Below are 23,978 nucleotides of genomic sequence, written 5' to 3' on the forward strand. Positions count from 1 at the left end.
TCCTTTATCTCATATATAATACAGTATATCTTTTCTTCCTTTCATATATCTTCTCTATTTTTACATCTTCTATACTTTTCTTTATATATATTACTACATGTCTGTTCTCTTCAATATGTATTGTGTATTGGACAAAATAAATAAAAAATAAATAAAATAAAACATTTTGGGAAATGTGCTGATTGTTGCTGTTATCCGTAAGAAGAAGGGGCGTACATAAGTGCACTAGTGTGCCTTTCGTCCCCTGTCCAATTGTCTCTCCTTTATCTCATATATCTTTTCTTCCTTTCATATATCTTCTCCTCTATTTTTATATCTTTTCTTCTATCCTTTTCTTTATATATATATTACTACACATCTGTTCTCTTCAATATGTATTGTGCATTGGACAAAATAAATAAATAATAAATAAATAAAATAAAACATTTTGGGAAATGTGCTGATTGTTGCTGTTAGCCATAAGAAGGCTGTGTGAGATCCAGTGGGCATTTAGTGACCAGGATTCTTTTAGGTTTTGATTTAAGGAGGCTGGGACTCCCCACCCCAAAAGCAAGCTTAATTTTGTAATTGACGGAAACACGTTAAAACAGAAGTGCAAAGGAAAGATCAGAGAAGGAAAACAGATCTCTTATGTAATCCACCACATGTTCTCTATCTCCTGTACTCTCTTCTTTAGAGGTCACTGTCAAAAAGGATGTGCAGATGGAGGGTGGGGTAGATGGGAGAAACAACAGATCCTGTGTTAACTATCCTCATCTTTCTACCCAGAACATTTTCTTTGTTTTCTTCCTGTGAACTGATAACATTTGTTCTCCAGAATGATTCCTCAGCATGTCCACAATAGATTATTATTTGCAGAAAGGGGTGGAAAGCAGCCTTTTAAAGAGGTAGAGAGTGACCTACTTTACCAAGTGGTGAGACGAGAGTTTCCCATCACTCTTGACAAAAATGGAAATTCTCCTACAGTGCTTGACCTTTTTTGTTTGTCTGTTTTTTAACATGTCAGGAAGGGCATAGCTCAGAGATGGTGTCATTAGCAATAAGTCATTTGTGGTTATGACACATTTTTCTCTACTTAGAACCTGTAAAGCTGGTCTAAGTAAAATACATGAACCAGAGGGAAAATCTGGATCAGCAACACAATGATTCTTCAAGGTTATTGCTATTTCATATTATTGCATTTTCAGACTGATTTACTGGTTATATAAGCCTTTGCAGTCAAAAAGTAGAATAGAGTGGGCAAAAACTCAGAAAAATATATGACAAGTTGAGAGCTGTTATACACCTCTTTCTAATTTTTTGTCATATAATTGAAATTACCTGTTGGGCATTCTGTATGAACCAAAATGATTTCCTAATACAGATGATATTCTTCAGATTTCCTGGTTTACAACTCTTACTGTAACCATTGGAGGGCATCACATTGGTAAACACTATCCTAGGTTATTCTTTCTGAATAATAGAATCACATCTGTTTGCATCTGGCATACATTTTCTCTCCGTAAGAGGAAAATTATGCACTTAGGAAGAAAACGCTTATTATGCTTAGTTATGAAAGATGACATTGTCATTTGGATATCATTTGGGAGCACTGATGAAATTAGGTTTCCTATCCTTTCAGGTCCACGTTGGGATAATTAAGGAGTAATAATTTCTAATCTATCAAATGGAAACAACTGGTCTTTCTTTTTAAGTAGTATATAAGTATGGATAAATCACCTAGAAACCAAAACAGAGAAAGATATATTGATAATGATGTGTGGAAGGAATAAATATGGAATTGCTTTCAAAAAAAGCCTGACTTGGACAAATGGATGAGCCTTGAACTGTGGTGCTGCAAAGCGAACATGGATAGCATGGAACACAGAGATACAAGTGCACTAGAGTGCCTTCCGTCCCCTGTCCTATTGCTCTCCTATATCTCCTATACCTTTCTTCTATTCCTATATCTCTTCTTCTATTCTTTCATTGATATGTTCTATTACTATACCTTCTTTTCTATTCTTTCATAGATATATTTTACTATGAGTATCTCCTCTATAACCTTCATCATGTATTATACTATATGTATATAGATATATACCCACTAAAACCTTCATTGTATATTGGACAAAATAAATAAATAAAATAAAATAAAATGTGCCAGCACACTGAAGCAGCCAGATAGCAGAGATCTAGTAAGTCTTTATTGCTGCATTAATAGCCTTTAAACAGGAGTCTGGTGTGAGATTTTAAAGCCATTGAAAGCACAGTATCAGAAGAAGCAGCTTCTGAAGAGCATAAGAGCAGCTTATATATTTCCCTCCCACCCCCCCAGAATCTCTCTTATCTGCCATTAAAAGGTCATGGTAAAACAGCAGATGTTCTCCTGGCTTGCACAAGGAAAGGCAGTGAGACGGCAAGAGAAATATGCGGGACATTCTCTCTGCCCCTGGATAATACAAAAATGATATGATGAAGAATTAGTGCAGCAGGGGTGACCTAATGAAGCTGATATAAGGTGTGAGCTCCATTTGAGGTTGGCTTGAGGAAGGAAGCTAACTCTGATATATGCTAATCCTATTATGGTGGGGAGGAGGGGAAATGATGCCAAATGTCATTGACCCATGCGTGGTCTTAAGTGGTGAACTATTTTGGGCCTGATGCATCCCTGTCGCCCTGTCCAATTCCGACTTAGCTAGCCATCTTTATCCTGACCGCAGCAAGTTGCAACTTGGAGAAAATTAATACTGTACAGCATTTTGAGCAGATATTTTTCTTCTTCTGGATATATTATCTAGCCCAATTTTAAAAATCGATTAAAAAGACTTTTCTAAAAATCCTAATGTAATAGTTTCCCCCTTTGTAAAAAAAAACCAACCCCAACTCTTTATGTTAAAGTCATGGTTTCTTAGAACATTAAAAGCAACATGAAAGCAAGAGAGTTAAATTCAGAGAGTTTCCTTTTTTCATCTTTAAATGTATGTGCCAAATATATTTTGTAAATAAATCCCAATAGGGATTTAAAAGATCTGGTGCCTTTTAAGCAACATTTTCTCTTTTCCTTATCTTCCCATCATTTTTTGCTTTTATATTCAACTGTTTTGGTTGTGGATTATCCTGTAGGCCCTCATCATCATCATCATCACACCTCTGCCTGTCTCCATCTTCCCTTTCATTTCACCCCTACATCCTTCGCATGGCAAGGCACTGACCTGATGCATAATCGCATCAAGCAAAATGGTATATTTGTCTACATCAGTGGGTTCCAACGCTCTACATCAGTGCTTCCTAATGCCATGCCCTACGTAAGCATCTCTAAAATCCCGATGCTTCCCCCTCCAATATATAATTTTTACTATTCAAAAAGTGAACTCCTACCCACTCAGAGGAAACCTGCAATAACTTGGTTTAAACAAGGTTTCAATTGCCCCGTTAAAAATCAAATTGTCCCCACTGGGAACTCTTTTCCATAATTGTTGTTCTTTTTCCATCTCTTCTTCTTTTTGCTCTTCCTCCTCCTCCTCCTCCTCTTCTCCTTCTACTTTCTTCTTCTTTTCCTTCCTTCCTTCCTCTACTGTAGGCAGAGGTGGGGAAAGAACAGTTTTCCTGAAAAAAAGCATCATGGGTTCCTCCAACTCCATCAGCTAGATCAGAGAGGTTTGTTGATTGATAGATGGACCATTGATTCACATGATTTGTAGACCACCTATTCTAAAGATTCCCAAGAAAAGCTTTGTGTGTGTGTGTGTGTGTGTGTGCGTGTGTGTGTGTGTGTGTGTTTAAAGCCTTGGGTTTTGCTGGTGACCAAAGCAGGCAGCTTATGACTGCTTTGTGTGGGAACAAAAGAAGCAAATCTGGGCTGTTGTCTCACACTCAGGGGGCTGAGTGGCAAGCAGCAGGCTCTTTAGCCAAAAAAAAAAAAAAAAGGAAGCTCTGTTGTGAAGCACCCTGCAAGATTTTCAAAGGCTGAGTTCATTGTTGGCCCTGCTTATAAGAAAACACACAGAAGCTTATTTTAAGCAAATGGCAGCTTCTCTCTTCTCCCCCTCCCCCCCCCCTCAAACACCCTCACCAAATCTTCTAATTAAGACAGAGATGCAGGAAGCAATATAAAGTCCGAGACTGGGGTTTTCTCAGATTTGCAACAGGAAGTCACATCTCCCCATGTTGTCTATTATTTATTTATTTATTAGATAGATAGATAGATAGATAGATAGACAGACAGACAGACAGACAGACAGACAGACAGACAGACAGACAGACAGATATAGGATCGGTAGGTAGATAAGTAGGTAGGTAGGTAGGTAGGTAGGTAGATAGATAGATAGATAGATAGATAGATAGATAGATAGATAGATAGATAGATAGATGGATGGATGATCGGTAGGTAGATAAGTAGGTAGGTAGATATAAGTAGATATAAGATAGATAGATAGTTAGATAGTTAGATAGATAGATAGATAGATAGATAGATAGATAGATAGATAGATAGATAGATAGATAAGATGGATGATAGATAAAAGAAGCCGGGGTGGAGGGAAGAAGTCATCGGCCACGCACAAAACTCAAGAACAAACTTCCAACTTTGTGACGTGCCTTAACTGACCCGGCGTCTTCCCACAAACACCGCTAGGTCCACAAGAGGAAGATGGGGAGCAGGGGCAACCCTCGAGGAGGAGGAGAAGAAGTGGTGGGAGTGGGGGGGCAGAACCACCGAACTGGGAGCAGCATTATTTAAATAGCATTTAAAAGAAACAGTTTAAGAATAATTTTTTTTAAAACCTAATAAAAACCATACATATCTCTCAATATCTCTCATCGCCAGATGTGTATGATACCTCATTCGACCAATGACCCCAGGCCTGCCAGAACAGCCTGGTCTTTACAACTCTGTGGAAGGCCAGTAGGGTGGGGAGGATACAAATCTCCAGAGAGCCAGAGCTGCCACAGAGAAGACTCTTCCCCACAGTCCCGCCAGTCGGCATTGTTTGACTGACAGGACCCAAAGAAGGCCAAAGTGTATGCCCTTCTCAGTCATTGGGAGCTGTATCCTTATCAGTCTCTTCCTGATCTTCCAAGAAAGCACCAAATCATTCTTGTAAAATTCATGAAAGAAGGTGTCTCTCCCCTCTCTTTTCTCTTTTTGACATTTGAAGAGTTTGAGGGTTTTTTTTAAACCTGTCTTCTATACATTGAATATATCATTCAAACAAGTCACCTATGTATCCTTAATAAAAATGCTTGCTTTAAAAAAAAATAACACCCTCCCTTGATTCACCATGAAGCAATTAAAATATATTTAATTATAGGAATAAGAATCTTAGATACTAAATAACCTGAAATACAATCTTTGGTCCACTTTAGTATTTTACAACTACCCACCCACAAACACCCATCTAGTGTATATAAGGCTCATTCTAAGACCAAAGTCTTTTAATTTAACTTCTACACATATTTCATTAGTGCAGAGGACGGATATGTTAACACAGCTTGTATGAAATGGTTCGTGCCTATGTTCTGTACTTCATTTGAAATAAATACCATGCTGTTTATTGACAGGGATCATTCCCAGTCTTTAAAAATCATGTACCTGGGTGATGGCTGGTGGAAACAGGTCTTTCCGTATATATACTGCTAAAAAAAAAAAGGGAACACTCAATACATCCTAGATCTGAATGAATGAAATATTCTAATTGAATACTGTACTTTGTTCTGTGCAAAGTTGAATGTGCACAGCATGTGAAATTGATTGTCAATCAGTGTTGCTTCCTAAGTGGACAGTTTGATTTCACAGAAGTTTGATTTACTTAGAGTTATATTGTGTTGTTTAAGTGTTGCCTTTATTTTTTTGAGCAGTGTATAACACTGAATATAGTTCAAAAGTTTATAAGTTTTAACTCAGTGTGGACCATTTTATTGTCTCTTAAACCAAGAGGTTTAACCAACAATCTGAAGTTTCTTGTCTTTTTATTCTCCTAAATTTCATCTCTCTCTCTCTCTCTCTCTCTCTCACACACACACACACACACACAGAGAGAGAGAGAGAGAGAGAGAGAGAGAGAGAGAGAGAGACTCATATTCTCTTTCTCCAGAATAAAAATAGCAATAAAGCAAGGAAAGGTAATTTTTTAAGAAGCAGGCAGGCAGTATTTGTAAGACGTAATCAACGTTGGCATATCCTCCATAAGAAATTCCCTTGAGGCAATGGAGTCCTTCATAGAAAAGAAAGAAAAAATTTCCCTCTCATGCCTCCAGCATGGAATGCTTTAGAATCCTATGAACATGCCGGTGTACTTGATCCCCACTGCTGATCAAACAGATTAGGATTATTAATTAGAACTGTTAACATAGGAATGAACAGCAAACATTGCCTTTCATTGCGTAAAAAGAAATTACTTTGGCACTAACAAATTTGAAGAAAGTTGTGGAAGCTGGACATAAACTGAACTTAAAATTTAGCTGAACTGGGTTGCAAACAGTTTCACTAGTGCATCTTTTTGAAAAGCTGCATCTTAGCACAGTGCAATTACTGTATTATTTTTTCTTTATTAACAAAATTCATGTGGCTGCTCAACTGACTCCTGGCGACATCTAGTGGTTTGTCGGTGTATATTTTATCTTCCAGCCTTGCCTCGCCTCCATGGGGGATCTTGCATCTTTAGAGAACAAAGACAAGTATTAAACCATGATCTGCAATGAAGCAAATGATTTGATACCCCTGGAGCTAATATTTTGGCTTGAATTATTGTGAGCAAACTAAATCAGAGTCAATTGTTGCTACTTCTGGCAATTGAAGTACCTTTTTTTAAAAAAACAAATTGCTGTCCACGGATATTTGATGGGCAGCTGACTGACTGAAGTACATAGAGCAAAATGCAGTGACCTTTCAGTTAAAGAAAATCATGTAAAGCGCATGCATGTAAAAAAAGGAATCTAAGTTGCCTAGGTTCTCTTTATTTGATACAGAAGGAAGGGTGGGAGGAATATTGTTCTTTAAATGTGGTAGACTGTGAATTGCAGGCTTCCCTCTGCGTTTGATCAAGTGCCTGCATAGAAATCAGACCTGTGAGTGATTGAGGTTTTGTATGGTCTGGTTTTCAATTAATTCACAACTGATGTGCAATTGATTTCATGCCAAAATGCAGATTGCAAATAAGTGCTATACTTTACAACCACAACAATAGAACCCCAAATTTCTGTTGCTAAGCAAAACATTGGTTAAGTGAGTTTTGCTCCATTCTACGACCTTTCTTGCCGCATCTGTTAAGTGAATCACTGCAGCTGTTAAGTTAGTAACTGGGTTGTTAAGTGAATCTGGCTTCCCCATTGACTTTGGTTATAAGAAGGTCACAAAAGTGGGTCGCATGACCTTGGGACACAGCAATGGTCATAAATATGAACCAGTTGCCAAGCATCCAAAGTTTAATCCCATGACTAAGGGGATGCTGCCCTGGTTCTAAATATGAAAAACAGTCATAAGTCACTTTTTTCAAAGTTGTAACTCTGAACTTTCACTAAATGAACTGTAGAAGACCATCCATATATAAAACAACCGTAAACAATTTGGTAGCTAATTCATGGAATTTCCCTGACAAGAATAGAGTTGATATAAATCAATGTTTTTTTGGTTTCTTATTTAAACCCAATAAATTTTAATTTGATTTGTGGAAACAAACCTTCAGTGTCTCATTTCTTTTTTTTTAAAAAAGTATATTTTTGTAGGTGATTTAAAACTGTATCATAATCAAATATATCCAGCATATTCCCATAGTGATTTTTCCATGTAGAAAATAGGTTTGAGAGGAAATAGTTAAAGGACTTGTGCTTAGAAAGAGGATTTTTGTAAGTGCAGCATTTTCAAGGACGCCTAGAGTCCTTGGGGAGTTGGGCGGCATAGAAATTGAATGAGTGAGTGAATGACTGAATGAAAAAATGAAAGAATGCATGAATGAATGAATGAATGAATGAATGAATGAATGAATGAATGAATGAGGTCACTTCAATGCTTCCTAGATATGTGTTTTATTACAGTAAAGCTTTTTCCTTATATTAATTTGAATCCTAATCTCATGTTAACTTAATGATTTTGGGTTTCTTTTGGACCCAAAAGACAAATAGTTATTACAGATACAGGGATGCACAACCAACCAGCAATGTATCTACATATTCAGCTGGGAATTATTGAATGATCTTACACTCCTGTTTTATGTAGTTCAGTTACCTAACGTTGTACTGCATTCATTCTCAAGTTCATATTTTCATACTACTAGCCAAACAGCATAATCTTATATATATATAGTATCTACTATTTGGGAGGTACATATTAATTGTCCTAACAAGGATCAGCTTGGCCAATCATCTTGTTCAAAGGCCTTGAATAAACAAGCCACCCCCAACCCATAATACCTTTATGCTAAACAGAACCTGTCATTTATATGAGCTGCATATCCAAAGATGTCGTTTGGCGGGCCCCAGGGGAAAAAGACTTCTCCGTACTGAAGGAGCGGGTCCAGCAGTCACATGGGTTGCTCATGTCCAATCCGGTGGAACTGAGCCTAGTATTAAAAAAGCTTGCCGGATCCGCCCCTTCCCCAGAATTCGCTCAGTTCGCATATCCTGCGGTTGTATTGTGATAGCTCGTTCAACATTCTAACACCTTCCCTTCGATCTTTCCTTCAAAAAAGTAGTAAGATTTATTGTCTTTATTTATTACTTGCACCTATTGCGCCAGCCGTTTTAAAGAAAAAAAGAAAAGAAGCGGCTCGGCTTTTTTCCTTGGGAGAAGTTGCGGTTTCGTTTCCCCCCGGCGGTTTTGCCGGTTACGATTCCTGCGGCCGCTTGTGGATTCTTCTAATCCCTTGGCCTGGAGGTCCCGGTGCAAGTATTTATCCATTGAATTATTGATTATTTATTGTATACAAAAATATTAAGGGCTTATAAAATACCTCCTGCGGAGTGAGACGCCTTCTAGTCTCCTGGACTTAGTCGATCGCTTTTCCCTTAAGAATTTCTACGGAGCGATTTTTTCGGCGCGAAGGCCTTCGCGCCCTTTTTTTAAAAATCTAGGCCTCTCGTGTTGGCCTTCTGCCAGCCGCGTAGGCCTCAGTCCACCGCGTGGATCCGGGAGCGGGCCTTGGGGGTCCCAGGCTAAATTCTCCACCGGCTAAGCCTCCAACCAGAGTGCCTTGGTTTTACTTAATTACAAAGTTTAGGGAGGCTGGCCCCGCTGGATTTGGGGGCACGAACTCTGGGTTTGCCCAGATTGTCCTCACGTTTCAGCAGCTTCGAGGCCTCGAAGCAGGATCCATTCCTCTTGGGAAGTCCTTGAAATCTTCTCCTTATATTTCAGTTATTGGCTCAGCCTTGTCTTCTGTTAATTGTCAGACTATGGCTACTTTTCCCAAGAGAGGCACAACTAAAGGTCCCAGAGAGGCCAGGCCTACAGGCGATGAGATTACTAGTATCCCCCAGGCCTCTTCCTCCTCTTCTCCAGGGGCCCGCCCCTCGACCAAGGTCACCAGGGCCGAGAAGAGAAGGGACCTAGCCCTACAAAAAATTCATGACAAATCAGCCAAACGTTTGAAAGTGCAGGCCCAAGTAATCAGTAGTCAAGACCCACCAGAGGCCTCTAGTCTGCCTCCCTCTGGGGTCCCTGTGTTATCTCTGGATGAGCCAAACCTAGACAGACCCCAACCTAACCTATGGGGCATAGGTCCAGAGGAACCAGATATTATTGAAGATTCCCCCCAGCCAGGATCCTCCCAGGCCTTTAGGGATTCTTCTGCCATTTCTGCTGATATTTCCAGTTTACCTCCTGAGTTCCAATCTATTTTTGCTGTGTTGTCCAAAGCCATTGATGCCAAACTCTCTACCATCAATGAGCTTCCCTTACCTCTTCCTCCTTCTCGTTCCTCCCGCCCCTTGGGTTCTTCCCCAGCGGTCAGAGCTCCTATTCAGGATGATTCAGAATCCTCCCAGGATGAATATGAGGATGTAGAGGAGGATGAAGACCCTTTTCAGGGATTATCAGAGGATGAGGAATCCCAAATAAAGGTCCCTCCTCCAATTACTATTTTTCCTTCTCAACTATTCAAATCTCTCCTCCTCAAAGCTAGAATTTCTACGGGATTAGCGGCCCAGGAGAAACAAGCCTCCACTTCCACTGATCCCCCGGAGGAGAATCTACCTTACTTCACAGAGGAACAGGAGGATAACGAGGTAATTCCTATGCCTAAACTGTTTAAAGATGCCTTACTCAAACAGTGGGATTTTCCAGACTCTGGCCTTAATCCCTCTACCAAGGACAGAAAGTTGTATAAACTCTCCTCTTCCTATGAAGAGCTTCTATCCTTTCCCAAACCAGATGAACCTGTCAAGATTCTTCACTCGGCAGCGGCTGTGCCAGGCGAGGCGGAGGAAGTCCTCCGCCCAGAGGACAAGCGCATCGAGCAAATGCTCAAAAGAGGATTCACCGCTGATTCCTGGGCTATTAAAAGTTCTGCAGCGGCCTCCTTCTTCTCCAGAGCCATGCTGCTGTGGCTTCGCCAACTTCAACAGCACATTCCTCCCGATGACTTGAGAGGTCAACAAGACTTCAACAAGGTCTTTGCAGCTGCCCAGTACGTGGCTGATGCCACCTTACAATCTACTAGATTTTCTGCTAAGTCTATTGCAGCTTCTACAACGGCAAGAAGACTCCTATGGATTCGCCCTTGGCAAGCGGGAGTTCGCCAAAAGTGGCAGTTATCCCAGGGCCCCTTAAAGCGCGACCTTCTCTTCGGTGATCTTCTGGATCCACTCCTCACGGAGACCTCGGACAAGAAGAAGGTTTTGGGCCCAACCACGAAAAAGGTTACCAAAACGCAGTCCTTTCGTCGCCCAGGGCGCCAGCAAGAGCAAGCGGCTTCCTATCAGAGATCTCCAGGTCAGTATTCCCCCCGCTTTCGTTCCCAAGGCAGGAACTCCAGGGGTAGAGGGTTTCGTTTCCAAAGGGGAGCTTCCTCTAACAGGGCTTCAAAAAAACCTAGATGGTAATCTTACCTCCATTCCCATAGGGGGTCGCCTGGCTCATTTCGCCTCTAATTGGCGTCTCTCCTCCAAGGACCCTTGGGTCATTGACACTGTTCAATCAGGCCTTCTTTTAGAATTTATTTCTCCTCCCCCAAAACGTTTTATTTCCTGCCCTTCTCCCAGGTCATCCTCAGATTGTAACCGTATGGAGGAGGCCATTTCTCATTTATTGTCCATCAGAGCCATTCAACCGGTCCCTGCCGGTCAGAGGGGCCTAGGTTTTTATTCCATCCTATTTATGGTTCCAAAGTCCTCCGGAGGTTGGAGAGCCATTTTGGATTTAAAGAAACTAAACCTATTCATCAAATATAGGAAGTTTAAGATGCACTCCTTGTCTTCTATTTTGGCCGCCATTCACTCGGGAGATTCCATGGTCTCCTTAGACCTCACTGAGGCCTACCTTCACATTCCTATAGCCAAGTGCCACAGAAAATTTTTACGTTTTTCTTTTCAAGGCAGGCATTTCCAGTATAGGGCGATGCCATTTGGCCTCTCCTCGGCCCCTCGGGTCTTTACAAAGCTCTTGGGGTCCCTGGCGGCCTATATCCGGGCGTCTCCCATCCACATTTTATGTTATCTTGATGATATTTTAATTCATGGGAACTCCCTAGAGAGAGTGAAAACAGACCTTTCTGTCACCATGTCAGTCCTCCAGGACCATGGATTTTCCATCAACTTTGATAAAAGCCACCTCCAACCTTCCACTTCCATTTCTCACCTGGGATCCATTATTGATTCAAAATCCTCCCAGGTCTTTCTCTCTCCCGAGAGAAAACTCAGTATAGTGGAGTTAATTTCTAACATTTTATCTAATCCTTCAGTATCCATAGTTACTCTATCTTCCCTTTTGGGGAAGATGGTGTCATGCATAGGCATCATTCCCTGGGCTCGCCTTCATGCTAGGGAACTCCAGTGGCTACTGTTGCCTTTTCAGAGATCGGGGCACAGCAACTCAAATCGACGCATTGTCATCCCACTGAGTGTTCGCAGATCCTTCAAGTGGTGGAAGTCTCCAGCCATGGACAGAGGATCCCCGTTCAGGTGCCCGGATCAATTTGTCATCACCACAGATGCCAGTCTATCGGGATGGGGCGCCCACGCCCAGGGGATGATAGCCCAGGGCACGTGGTCCCCGGAGGAAGCTTCCAGGCCAATCAATTGGCTAGAGTTAAGAGCCGTTTCCCTGGCTCTGAAGCATTTCTCTCCTCGCATTCCCAACCGGCACGTTCTCATTCTCACCGACAACATTGCCACAAAAAGCCATATCTGCAGACAGGGGGGCACGAGATCCAAGGCTCTCATGAGGGAGGCCCTCAAGTTGGGTCTTTGGGCGGAAAAACATCTCCTGTCGCTCCTAGCCGATCACATCTCGGGGAGTCTCAACGTCCAGGCGGATTGGCTATCCCGAGCAACGATAGACCCAGGAGAGTGGAACCTTCACCAAGACCTGTTCCATCAAATCACCCTCAGATTCGGCCTACCAGTCCTGGATCTCTTCGCGACCAATGCGAACGCCCAGCTCCCTCGCTTCTATTCCAGATTTCCATCCCCGGGAGCGGAAGCAATCAATGCCCTCCGGAGTCCATGGCCTCCAGGCCTACTCTACGCATTTCCTCCAATTCCAATCCTCCCGGACGTGATTCACAAGGTCCTCACCGAGAGGGCCCGAGTAATCTTGATCGCCCCTCATTGGCCCCGCCGGCCCTGGTTCGCAGATCTCCAACAGCTGTCCGTCCAGGACCCTTGGCGACTCCCCGTTTCGGGGGATATGCTGCGGCAGGGGGCCTCTTTCCATCCAGACCCGGAGTGGTTCCACCTCACCGCCTGGCTGTTATCAGGAGAGATTTAGAACTGCGTGGTCATGACCCCGATTCAGTGGAGGTCATTCTAAAGGCCAGGAGGGGCTCGACCAATCGAATCTACGACCACACGTGGTCCAAGTTTCACCAGTGGTGCCTACAGGAAGGTTTCTCCCCTCTGTGCATCCCCATACACAGAATTATTTCCTTCCTTATGCAAGGCTTCCATAAAGGACTTTCCACCAGCACCCTCCGGCGTCATCTGGCAGCCATTTCATCTGTCCTAGGGGGTCCCCGCAGACAGCCTCTCCGATCCTTCCCTGAAGTCCAGGAATTCCTCAAGGGCATAGCCAACCTCAGACCTTCCAAGGTCCACAGGTATCCATCCTGGGATTTGCCTCGGGTTCTACATTCCCTCACGCAGGCACCATACGAACCCCTAAAATCGGCGTCCCTCAGGTACCTATCCTTTAAGGTAGCCTTCTTGGTGGCTATTACCTCTGCCCGACGCATTTCGGAGCTAGCTGCCCTCTCAATCAGGCAGGACCTTTGCCAATTCCATCAGGATAAGGTAGTCTTGCGACTGGACCCCACCTTCTTACCCAAGGTCAGTTCCATGTTCCACAGATCTCAGGATATTGTACTACCTTCCTTCTGCCTCCAACGAGACCATCCCTTGGCAATTAGATGGCACACCCTGGATCTCACCAGAGCGCTGAGAATATATATCCAACGCACAGGACCCTTTCGGAGGTCAGAAGCACTTTTTGTAGCCTATCATCCCAGAGTCATGGGGGCCAAAGTGTCTTCATCAGTAATAGGCCGTTGGATCAGAGGGACTATATCTAAGGCCTACGAGTCGGCCTCCCTCTCAGTTCCAAGGAACATCACTGCGCATTCCACCAGGAGCGCAGCCACCTCGGCCGCTTGGGCGACTCAAGCCCCGTTGGAGGAGGTCTGCAAAGCAGCCACTTGGGCCTCGCCAAATTCCTTCATCAGGCACTACAAAATTGATTCTTACGCTTCAGCGGATGCTGCCTTCGGCAGAAGGGTACTCCAATCCGTTATCTCACATGATAGCAAGCTAATCCCACCCTAGGGACCATCTATTGGGTATGTCCCATGTGACTGCTGGACCCGCTCCTTCAGTACGGAGAATAGGCGTTGATTGCTTACCTGAACGCCTCTTCTCGTACGGTGAGCGGGTACAGCAGTCACTTCCCGCCCTTCTGTGTGTTCTCTTTACCTTTCTATATCTTTCTTCTTCTAACTATGAGAGTTGAACACTACAGAGCTTCACAACTGAGCCTAGTCTATGGATTCGCGAATTCTGGGGAAGGGGCGGATCCGGCAAGCTTTTTTAATACTAGGCTCAGTTCCACCGGATTGGACATGAGCAACCCATGTGACTGCTGTACCCGCTCACCGTACGAGAAGAGGCGTTCAGGTAAGCAATCAACGCCTATTCTCTGTGGCGGCCCCGGCCCTCTGGAATCAACTCCCCCCAGAGATTAGAACGGCCCCCAACCTCCTTGTCTTTTGCAAATTACTCAAGACCCACCTTTGTCGCCAGGCATGGGGGAGTTAGGATATTCCTTCCCCTAGGCCATTACAAGTTATGTATGGTATGTTTGTGTGTATGTTTGGTTTTTATAATAAGGGTTTTTAGTTGTTTTATTAAATTGGATTGTTACCTGTTGTTTTTTATCATTGTTGTTAGCCACCCCAAGTCTGCGGAGAGGGGCGGCATACAAATCCAATAAATAATAATAATAAAATAATAATTTCAGAAGATGTATTTGATCTGATAGATTGCAAGTGCAAACATGATACTTCATCAAGAAGAATAGGCCTTTGGCCCTTGTTTGTTTGTTTGATTGATTGATTGATTGATTGATTGATTGACTGACTGATTGATCGATCGATCGATTGATTGATTGATTGATTGATCGATTGATGAATTGATTTTTACTTTATATCTAACTCAAGGTGGAGAACATGCCAAATGCTCCTGCCTCCTCCTATTTTTCCCACAACAACCCTGCGAGGTGGATTGGGCTGAAAGTCAGTTACTTGGCCAGCCAGCTGTCCTTTGCTCCTTTGTTCTTCTTCACTAAGGACTGGTTTACATTAACTCACAATTTTTGTGGCTTTCATATTCCAGAAACATATCTAATGAAAGGTTGCTAACAAAAATCTGAAACCGCTTGTTTAAGCTTGATTCCAAATTTTTCTGACCCTTGCCCATTTTGCTGTTTTGAAAAATGTTACGTTGACCTGGAAACAGGTTCAAAGTACCAGAACCAGCATATTGCAGCAGAATGAGAGAGTGGGAGGTAGAAGTGAATGTTCTGCTCTTCCTTAACCACTTTATGAAGTTTCTGTGGAGCTTCATAAAGTTTTGTGATGCGGAGTTTGTTCCAAGAAATGCACAAATTGAAAATGAAAAAAATCTTGTAAACCAATGAAGTCGGCCCCAAAGGTGCTTTTTCAAAAGGCAACTGGACTTTATTTTTCCTTGAAGACATTTTGCTTCTGATCCAAGGAACCACCTCAGCCTTTCTCCCTTCCCTCCTTATTTGATTCCTGATTTCAGTTGGGATGTATAGCTGGTTCACCTGCTAATTTTCTTTGGCTTTAACCTAATTTTAAGACCCTGTGAGAAGAGATCACTTTAGATTTCTGTTCGGTGCAGATTTCTTTTTAACCTTGATGCTTATCTAGTGCAGTGATTTTCAACCTTTTTTGAGCCGCGGCACATTTTTTACATTTACAAAACCATGGGGCACATTGAGGGGCGGGGCGGCTAAAAAAAGTTTGGACAAAAAAATTCTCTCTCTCTCTCTCTTCCTCCCTTTCGCTCTATTTCCCTCTTCCTCCCTCTTTCTCCCCCTTTCTCTTTTTCCTCTCTCTCTCCATCCCTCTTTCTTTCTCTCTTCCTTCCTTCTTCTTTTTTGCTCTCTTTCTCTCTCCCTCCCTACCTCCCTCTGTCTTTCTCTCTCCCACCTTCCCTCCTTCTTTCTCTCTTTCTTTCTTTCTTTCTTTCTTTCTTTTTCTTTCTTTCTCTCTCTTGCTCTCTCTCTTGCTCTCTTTCTCTCTCTTGCTTTCTTTCTTTCTCTCTCTTGTTCTCTTTCTTTTTCTTTTCCTTTCTTTCTCTCTCTTTCTTTCTCTCTTGTTTTCTTTCTCTCTCGCTTGCTTGCTTACTTTCTCTCTCTCTTGCTCTTTCTTTCTCTCTCTCGTTTTCTTTCTCTCTCTGAACTTCGCGGCACACCTGACCATGTCTCACGGCACACTAGTGTGCCGTGGCACACTGGTTGAAAAACACTGATCTAGTGTATCAGAAAGAGAAAGAAAGCCTATCAGAGAGAAAATCCTCCTATTTTTAACTGAAATCTACCTAAAAAATCTACCTAAGCCATGCAATCCTCAATACAGTTTCTCTGAAGAAATGTGATTTTTTTAACCCCCACACTGAATTTTCCAGAATTGATTGATCTCCGCAAAACATTAAATGTTTAAATATTAAAATACCCAATATAGAAAGCTTAGGAATAAAACCAGGGTTCAAAAGGCAAAATATATATTTAGAAAAATCTACCTTAGGAAGACAAAAGTAGAAAATTTAAGTATAGGAGAATTATGGTCCCAACTATAGTCATGGCAAGGACTATCTATACAACTCCAAAACATGTGGCAGGTAATGTTGCTTGTAGTATGTACACTGAGAGCCTATGCACTGGAGACAAATTCCTTGTGTGTCCAATCATACTTGACCAATAAAGAATATTTGTTCTGTTCCGTTTCGTTCTATTTTCATATCTTGTGTTATTATGTATTGGACAAAACAAATAAATAAATAAATAAAAATAAATATCTTACACTCATCATTGGTCATTTATATCCTATATTCACCTAAGAAACAAACAGCACTTGTAGGAAAGCATGTCTCCCACAAGGAGGAGCGTTTACAAGGTTTCTGGTTCAAAAATGTCTCATGTAGGCAAGGCTTCCTCTCTTCTTCTATTCTTTGTGTTAATGGAAGCCAGGAATGCTGAATATACTGTATTGTAATTGGCTTAGAGTTGTTGGTTTTTTTCTCCCTCATGTAGTGCTAATGTAAAGATAGTAAGAAGCACTTTAGAGTGCTACTTTAATCATGTTGTGGTTCAGCTAATAGGCAGATTGCTAGTGTTTTTGTTGGCTGGGCTAGATTGTACTTTATGCATGTGCAAATTACAAGTAAACATAGTGCCACCAGCCTTCCTATTATGGTTTTAAGAGATAATGTACTAAATTATTGTTTATGGTTGCTGTCATCAGTTCAAGCAATTTTCTTGCTCCAGTGCAGGCCAAAAGAAATGCTATTGATAGTACAGTAAATAGCCTTTTGTGTAACCATATACATTGTCAAAGCAAAACCAAGAGTTAGGAAGCTATTAGGGATTGTGTCTTCTCAAAGGATACCAATGAAAGGCTAGGGGGGGAAATCTAGAACAATTTTCATTCCATGTGTGTTAAGGTATATCTCATCTATAAAATCTACAAAGTGCTGTGAACAGACAGCACATCATCCCCGTATTACTATCTGGTTCGTATTTCATTATTTCCTAACTGTAGTACTGCTTTCCCATCATATTGGAGTATTAGCAAAGAGTTTTCTCATAGAACAATCAACACTTTCCCCCTAAGAATGGTGGAAGGTCTTAAGCATAAAACTTATCAGGAAAGACTTAATGAACTCAATCTGTATAGTCTGGAAGACAGAAGGAAAAGGGGGGACATGATCGAAACATTTAAATATGTTAAAGGGTTAAATAAGGTTCAGGAGGGAAGTATTTTTAAAAAGAAAGTGAACCCAAGAACAAGGGGGCACAATCTGAAGTTAGTTGGGGGAACGATCAAAAGCAACGTGAAAAAATATTATTTCACTGAAAGAGTAGTAGACCCTTGGAACAAACTTCCAGCAGACGTGGTTGGTAAACCCACAGTAACTGAATTTAAACATGCCTGGGATAAACATATATCCATTGTAAGATAAAATACAGGAAATAGTATAAGGGCAGACTAGATGGACCATGAGGTCTTTTTCTGCCGTCCAGTCTTCTATGTTTCTATGTTCTATGTTTCTAGGTTAGCCCTACAAGTCATGGAATCTATAGAATAAATTCATTCATTTGTTTGGCATATTTATTATCATCATGAGAACTGGGCGGCAAGTTCAACTGGGCTTCCAAACCAACAAGAAAAGAAATCTAGTTGCCGTGATTCTAAAGTTGCTGTTTCCCGTTTTTGCTAATATCTAAATCCCTGGTTCCCAATGTGGAGCCCACGCCCCACAGGGGGGCAATTTGATTTTTAATGGGGGCAATTGGAGCCTTGTTTAAACCAAGTTAATGGCCTTTTGGTTTCTTCTGCACGTGCACAGTTCACTTTTTGAATAGTAAGTATTATATGTAATGGAGGGGGGGGATCAGGATTTTAGAGATGCTTAGGTCGGGCATGGCCAAAAAGAGGTTGGGAACCACTGATCTAGCTGCTTTCTAGTAGGTAGAACCTAGGCAGTCCCTCAAGGTCTCTCTTTCTACTAGATCCCATATCTACCTACATCTATTCTGTTTATTTTCATCTTGGCATAGTGCAAGTACATGTCAGTGGTTGACTGGGAATCTTACCTAAAGTGTCAAAGAATGCAGCAGCTTTGATTTGGGATTCTGGACTGGAGAAGCAATCTGGTTTTTTTTGCCAGGTTGCAGGCAAATTTCCTGGCAGTGTGGGGAACTACAAGAAACCTGAGAGCTGCTTCAGTCGTCCACTGAGGGAATCATTCCCTCTCTCAATTCCATTCATACCAAGAGAATGCCAAAGCGTCATAATTGTAAAAGGACCTGCTTGTTATATATGTCCTCTTGATTTCAAAGTAGAAAGGCAGCTAGCAAAAACCACCCCACGTTCTTGAGAGGCTAAGTGCTTTGCGTGTATTTTTTCATGGATTTTCAATGAAATTGTATTGGCTGCTTAAATAAATGTTTTTTTAAAAAAAAAGTGGCAATTGGGAATCTTAAAGGCTAATTGCAGAATTCCTTGTCTTTATTTTTCTGTGGTCTTTTCAGTTCCCCTATTTAATATTTTAGCCTAACTGTGAATGGTTACTAAATGAGGCAGTCACTAAGTGGGAACTATCTCTATGATCCAAGCAGCAGCCCAGTTCTCCGTACTGAAGGAGCGGGTCCAGCAGTCACATGGGTTGCTCATGTCCAATCCGGTGGAACTGAGCCTAGTATTAAAAAAGCTTGCCGGATCCGCCCCTTCCCCAGAATTCGCTCAGTTCGCATATCCTGCGGTTGTATTGTGATAGCTCGTTCAACATTCTAACACCTTCCCTTCGATCTTTCCTTCAAAAAGTAGTAAGATTTATTGTCTTTATTTATTTACTTGCACTAATTGCGCCAGCCGTTTAAAAGAAAAAAAGAAAAGAAGCGGCTCGGCTTTTTTCCTTGGGAGAAGTTGCGGTTTCGTTTTCCCCCGGCGGTTTTGCCGGTTACGATTCCTGCGGCCGCTTGTGGATTCTTCTAATCCCTTGGCCTGGAGGTCCCGGTGCAAGTATTTATCCATTGAATTATTGATTATTTATTGTATACAAATATTTAAGGGCTTATAAAATACCTCCTGCGGAGTGAGACGCCTTCTAGTCTCCTGGACTTAGTCGATCGCTTTTCCCTTAAGAAATTCTACGGAGCGATTTTTTCGGCGCGAAGGCCTTCGCGCCCTTTTTTTAAAAATCTAGGCCTCTCGTGTTGGCCTTCTGCCAGCCGCGTAGGCCTCAGTCCACCGTGCGGATCCGGGAGCGGGCCTTGGGGGTCCCAGGCTAAATTCTCCACCGGCTAAGCCTCCAACCAGAGTGCCTTGGTTTACTTAATTACAAAGTTTAGGGAGGCTGGCCCCGCTGGATTTGGGGGCACGAACTCTGGGTTTGCCCAGATTGTCCTCACGTTTCAGCAGCTTCGAGGCCTCGAAGCAGGATCCATTCCTCTTGGGAAGTCCTTGAAATCTTCTCCTTATAATTCAGTTATTGGCTCAGCCTTGTCTTCTGTTAATTGTCAGACTATGGCTACTTTTCCCAAGAGAGGCACAACTAAAGGTCCCAGAGAGGCCAGGCCTACAGGCGATGAGATTACTAGTATCCCCCAGGCCTCTTCCTCCTCTTCTCCAGGGGCCCGCCCCTCGACCAAGGTCACCAGGGCCGAGAAGAGAAGGGACCTAGCCCTACAAAAAATTCATGACAAATCAGCAAAACGTTTGAAAGTGCAGGCCCAAGTAATCAGTAGTCAAGACCCACCAGAGGCCTCTAGTCTGCCTCCTTCTGGGGTCCCTGTGTTATCTCTGGATGAGCCAAACCTAGACAGACCCCAACCTAACCTATGGGGCATAGGTCCAGAGGAACCAGATATTATTGAAGATTCCCCCCAGCCAGGATCCTCCCAGGCCTTTAGGGATTCTTCTGCCATTTCTGCTGATATTTCCAGTTTACCTCCTGAGTTCCAATCTATTTTTGCTGTGTTGTCCAAAGCCATTGATGCCAAACTCTCTACCATCAATGAGCTTCCTTTACCTCTTCCTCCTTCTCGTTCCTCCCGCCCCTTGGGTTCTTCCCCAGCGGTCAGAGCTCCTATTCAGGATGATTCAGAATCCTCCCAGGATGAATATGAGGATGTAGAGGAGGATGAAGACCCTTTTCAGGGCTTATCTGAGGATGAGGAATCCCAAATAAAGGTCCCTCCTCCAATTACTATTTTTCCTTCTCAACTATTCAAATCTCTCCTCCTCAAAGCTAGAATTTCTACGGGATTAGCGGCCCAGGAGAAACAAGCCTCCACTTCCACTGATCCCCCGGAGGAGAATCTACCTTACTTCACAGAGGAACAGGAGGATAACGAGGTAATTCCTATGCCTAAATTGTTTAAAGATGCCTTACTCAAACAGTGGGATTTTCCAGCCTCTGGCCTTAATCCCTCCACCAAGGACAGAAAGTTGTATAAACTCTCCTCTTCCTATGAAGAGCTTCTATCCTTTCCCAAACCAGATGAACCTGTCAAGATTCTTCACTCGGCAGCGGCTGTGCCAGGCGAGGCGGAGGAAGTCCTCCGCCCAGAGGACAAGCGCATCGAGCAAATGCTCAAAAGAGGATTCACCGCTGATTCCTGGGCCATTAAAAGTTCTGCAGCGGCCTCCTTCTTCTCCAGAGCCATGCTGCTGTGGCTTCGCCAACTTCAACAGCACATTCCTCCCGATGACTTGAGAGGTCAACAAGACTTCAACAAGGTCTTTGCAGCTGCCCAGTACGTGGCTGATGCCACCTTGCAATCTACTAGATTTTCTGCTAAGTCTATTGCAGCGTCTACAACGGCAAGAAGACTCCTATGGATTCGCCCTTGGCAAGCGGGAGTTCGCCAAAAGTGGCAGTTATCCCAGGGCCCCTTAAAGCGCGACCTTCTCTTCGGTGATCTTCTGGATCCACTCCTCACGGAGACCACGGACAAGAAGAAGGTTTTGGGTCCAACCACGAAAAAGGTTACCAAAACGCAGTCCTTTCGTCGCCCAGGGCGCCAGCAAGATCAAGCGGCTTCCTATCAGAGATCTCCAGGTCAGTATTCCCCCCGCTTTCGTTCCCAAGGCAGGAACTCCAGGGGTAGAGGGTTTCGTTTCCAAAGGGGAGCTTCCTCTAACAGGGCTTCAAAAAAACCTAGATGGTAATCTTACCTCCATTCCCATAGGGGGTCGCCTAGCTCATTTCGCCTCTAATTGGCGTCTCACCTCCAAGGACCCTTGGGTCATTGACACTGTTCAAACAGGCCTTCTTTTAGAATTTATTTCTCCTCCCCCAAAACGTTTTATTTCCTGCCCTTCTCCCAGGTCATCCTCAGATTGTAACCGTATGGAGGAGGCCATTTCTCATCTATTGTCCATCAGAGCCATTCAACCGGTCCCTTCCGGTCAGAGGGGCCTAGGTTTTTACTCCATCCTATTTATGGTTCCAAAGTCCTCCGGAGGTTGGAGAGCCATTTTGGATTTAAAGAAACTAAACCTATTCATCAAATATAGGAAGTTTAAGATGCACTCCTTGTCTTCTATTTTGGCCGCCATTCACTCGGGAGATTTCATGGTCTCCTTAGACCTCACTGAGGCCTACCTTCACATTCCTATAGCCAAGTGCCACAGAAAATTTTTACGTTTTTCCTTTCAAGGCAGGCATTTCCAGTATAGGGCGATGCCATTTGGCCTCTCCTCGGCCCCTCGGGTCTTTACAAAGCTCCTGGGGTCCCTGGCGGCCTATATCCGGGCGTCTCCCATCCACATTTTATGTTATCTTGATGATATTTTAATTCATGGGAACTCCCTAGAGAGAGTGAAAACAGACCTTTCTGTCACCATGTCAGTCCTCCAGGACCATGGATTTTCCATCAACTTTGATAAAAGTCACCTCCAACCTTCCACTTCCATTTCTCACCTGGGATCCATTATTGATTCAAAATCCTCCCAGGTTTTTCTCTCTCCCGAGAGAAAACTCAGTATAGTGGAGTTAATTTCTAACATTTTATCTAATCCTTCAGTATCCATAGTTACTCTATCTTCCCTTTTGGGGAAGATGGTGTCATGCATAGGCATCATTCCCTGGGCTCGCCTTCATGCTAGGGAACTCCAGTGGCTACTGTTGCCTTTTCAGAGATCGGGGCACAGCAACTCAAATCGACGCATTGTCATCCCACTGAGTGTTCGCAGATCCTTCAAGTGGTGGAAGTCTCCGGCCATGGACAGAGGATCCCCGTTCAGGTGCCCGGATCAATTTGTCATCACCACAGATGCCAGTCTATCGGGATGGGGCGCCCACGCCCAGGGGATGATAGCCCAGGGCACGTGGTCCCCGGAGGAAGCTTCCAGGCCAATCAATTGGCTAGAGTTAAGAGCCGTTTCCCTGGCTCTGAAGCATTTCTCTCCTCGCATTCCCAACCGGCACGTTCTCATTCTCACCGACAACATTGCCACAAAAAGCCATATCTGCAGACAGGGGGGCACGAGATCCAAGGCTCTCATGAGGGAGGCCCTCAAGTTGGGCCTTTGGGCGGAAAAACATCTCCAGTCGCTCCTAGCCGATCACATCTCGGGGAGTCTCAACGTCCAGGCGGATTGGCTATCCCGAGCAACGATAGACCCAGGAGAGTGGAACCTTCATCAAGACCTGTTCCATCAAATCACCCTCAGATTCGGCCTACCAGTCCTGGATCTCTTCGCGACCAATGCGAACGCCCAACTCCCTCGCTTCTATTCCAGATTTCCATCCCCGGGAGCGGAAGCAATCAATGCCCTCCGGAGTCCATGGCCTCCAGGCCTACTCTACGCATTTCCTCCAATTCCAATCCTCCCGGACGTGATTCACAAGGTCCTCACCGAGAGGGCCCGAGTAATCTTAATCGCCCCTCATTGGCCCCGCCGGCCCTGGTTCGCGGATCTCCAACAGCTGTCCGTCCAGGACCCTTGGCGACTCCCCGTTTCGGGGGATATGCTGCGGCAGGGGGCCTCTTTCCATCCAGACCCGGAGTGGTTCCACCTCACCGCCTGGCTGTTATCAGGAGAGATTTAGAACTGCGTGGTCATGACCCCGATTCAGTGGAGGTCATTTTAAAGGCCAGGAGGGGCTCGACCAATCGAATCTACGACCACACGTGGTCCAAGTTTCACCAGTGGTGCCTACAGGAAGGTTTCTCCCCTCTGTGCATCCCCATACACAGAATTATTTCCTTCCTTATGCAAGGCTTCCATAAAGGACTTTCCACCAGCACCCTCCGGCGTCATCTGGCAGCCATTTCATCTGTCCTAGGGGGTCCCCGCAGACAGCCTCTCCGATCCTTCCCTGAAGTTCAGGAATTCCTCAAGGGCATAGCCAACCTCAGACCTTCCAAGGTCCACAGGTATCCATCCTGGGATTTGCCTCGGGTTCTCCATTCCCTCACGCAGGCACCATACGAACCCCTAAAATCGGCGTCCCTCAGGTACCTATCCTTTAAGGTAGCTTTCCTGGTGGCTATTACCTCTGCCCGACGCATTTCGGAGCTGGCTGCCCTCTCAATCAGG

General features: G+C 43.7%; 1 protein-coding gene across 3 annotated transcripts in view; it reads left to right on the top strand.

The window, feature by feature from the left end:
- Positions 1 to 23,978, top strand: part of DUSP8 (dual specificity phosphatase 8) — a 163,805-nt gene that overhangs the window by 115,693 nt on the left and 24,134 nt on the right. The window lies entirely within an intron of this gene.

Source organism: Erythrolamprus reginae, chromosome 1 (genome assembly GCF_031021105.1).
Source record: "Erythrolamprus reginae isolate rEryReg1 chromosome 1, rEryReg1.hap1, whole genome shotgun sequence".
NCBI lineage: Eukaryota > Metazoa > Chordata > Lepidosauria > Squamata > Dipsadidae > Erythrolamprus > Erythrolamprus reginae.